Raw genomic sequence first — 2500 nt, 5'->3', positions numbered from 1 at the left:
TTAAAGTGTTAAAGTGTTAGTGTTAAAGTGTTAAAGTCTTAAAGTGTTAAACTGTTAAAGTGTTAAAGTGTTAGTGTTAAAGTGTTAGTGTTAAAGTGTTAGTGTTAAAGTGTTAGTGTTAAAGTGTTAAACTGTTAAAGTGTTAAAGTGTTAAAGTGTTAAACTGTTAAAGTGTTAAAGTGTTAGTGTTAAACTGTTAAAGTGTTAGTGTTAAAGTGTTAGTGTTAAACTGTTAAAGTGTTAAAGTGTTAAAGTGTTAAACTGTTAAAGTGTTAAACTGTTAAAGTGTTAGTGTTAGTGTTGAAGTGTTAAACTGTTAAAGTGTTAAACTGTTAAAGTGTTAGTGTTAAAGTGTTAAACTGTTAGTGTTAGTGTTAAAGTGTTAAACTGTTAAAGTGTTAAACTGTTAAAGTGTTAGTGTTAAACTGTTAAAGTGTTAAACTGTTAAAGTGTTAAACTGTTAAAGTGTTAAACTGTTAAAGTGTTAAACTGTTAAAGTGTTAGTGTTAGTGTTGAAGTGTTAAACTGTTAAAGTGTTAAACTGTTAAAGTGTTAAACTGTTAAACTGTTAAACTGTTAAACTGTTAAAGTGTTAGTGTTAAAGTGTTAGTGTTAAACTGTTAAAGTGTTAAACTGTTAAAGTGTTAAACTGTTAAAGTGTTAGTGTTAGTGTTGAAGTGTTAAACTGTTAAAGTGTTAAACTGTTAAAGTGTTAAACTGTTAAACTGTTAAACTGTTAAACTGTTAAAGTGTTAGTGTTAAAGTGTTAGTGTTAAAATTTTAAAGTGTTAAAGTGTTAAACTGTTAAAGTGTTAAAGTGTTAGTGTTAAAGTGTTAAAGTGTTAAAGTGTTAAAGTGTTAAACTGTTAAACTGTTAAAGTGTTAAACTGTTAAAGTGTTAAACTGTTAAACTGTTAAAGTGTTAAAGTGTTAAACTGTTAAAGTGTTAAACTGTTAAAGTGTTAAAGTGTTAAACTGTTAAAGTGTTAAAGTGTTAGTGTTAAAGTGTTAAAGTGTTAAAGTGTTAGTGTTAAAGTGTTAAACTGTTAAAGTGTTAAACTGTTAAAGTGTTAAAGTGTTAAACTGTTAGTGTTAAACTGTTAAACTGTTAAACTGTTAAACTGTTAAAGTGTTAAACTGTTAAACTGTTAAAGTGTTAAAGTGTTAAAGTGTTAAACTGTTAAAGTGTTAGTGTTAAAGTGTTAGTGTTAAACTGTTAAAGTGTTAAACTGTTAAAGTGTTAAACTGTTAAACTGTTAAAGTGTTAGTGTTAAACTGTTAGTGTTAGTGTTAAAGTGTTAAACTGTTAAAGTTTTAAACTGTTAAAGTGTTAAACTGTTAAAGTGTTAAACTGTTAAAGTGTTAAAGTGTTAAAGTGTTAAACTGTTAAACTGTTAAAGTGTTAAAGTGTTAGTGTTAAACTGTTAAAGTGTTAGTGTTAAACTGTTAAAGTGTTAAACTGTTAAAGTGTTAGTGTTAAACTGTTAAACTGTTAAAGTGTTAGTGTTAAACTGTTAAAGTGTTAAAGTGTTAAACTGTTAAAGTGTTAGTGTTAAACTGTTAAAGTGTTAAACTGTTAAAGTGTTAGTGTTAAACTGTTAAACTGTTAAAGTGTTAGTGTTAAACTGTTAAAGTGTTAAAGTGTTAAACTGTTAAAGTGTTAGTGTTAAACTGTTAAAGTGTTAAAGTGTTAAAGTGTTAAACTGTTAAAGTGTTAGTGTTAAAGTGTTAAAGTGTTAAAGTGTTAGTGTTAAAGTGTTAAACTGTTAAAGTGTTAAAGTGTTAACCAGCAGAACAAATTAAAGAAGTGAACCAAGACAAAAACGAGTCACAGTATTTGTTCATGTATCTACAGTAAGTGACAGAAGCAGCTGTAACACTCTACACTATACACACACTCACTCTATCCTAATGTGAGTCTCCAGCTCCACATCTTCCAGGAACTTGTTAGCGACCATCTCCAGAGCGTCTGTAGGCCAGGCCTGGAACCAGTCGATCGTACAGCAGTTAATCAGAGACGGGAACATGCGCAGACGGTTCCGAAATGCGTCGCCAATCGGACTCATCGCTGTGCCACACATTATAATGAACGTCTCAGTGTGTGTGAGGGACATGAATACAGTTTAAAATGTGTGTGTGTGTGTGTGTGTTTATTGGTATGTGTGTCTGTTTCAAACTAAATTATATGTATAATATCATAATCTACATAATTCTGGGAGCAGTGGATCAAATTTTCAATTTAATAGGATAATATTAAGAGTAATACAGTATACAATTAGTGGGATCTAGAGTATGACGAATAGTGTAAAATGCTATGATTTTCTAGTATGTGCTCTCTCTATATGTCAAATTTTTATTTATCACTATTACTTATTTCGACATACTGGTAGCCGTGGGGTTCTATTCGGTCAGTACTTTATATACATTTACACCACAGTGCTGAACCCAATCATGTAGTGGGGGTGGCAAACAGAATAAAAGTGTTGATTAAATTACGTTA

The 2500-nt window shown here is 29.8% G+C and overlaps 1 pseudogene; it reads right to left on the bottom strand.

The window, feature by feature from the left end:
* Positions 1-2100, bottom strand: part of LOC125140631 — a 14550-nt pseudogene extending 12450 nt beyond the window's left edge.
* Between the last annotated feature and the right edge of the window lie 400 nt (positions 2101-2500).

The sequence above is a fragment of the Tachysurus fulvidraco genome, unplaced genomic scaffold, assembly GCF_022655615.1.
Source record: "Tachysurus fulvidraco isolate hzauxx_2018 unplaced genomic scaffold, HZAU_PFXX_2.0 HiC_scaffold_41_np12, whole genome shotgun sequence".
NCBI lineage: Eukaryota > Metazoa > Chordata > Actinopteri > Siluriformes > Bagridae > Tachysurus > Tachysurus fulvidraco.
This window is presented reverse-complemented; position numbering and strand designations above follow the sequence as displayed.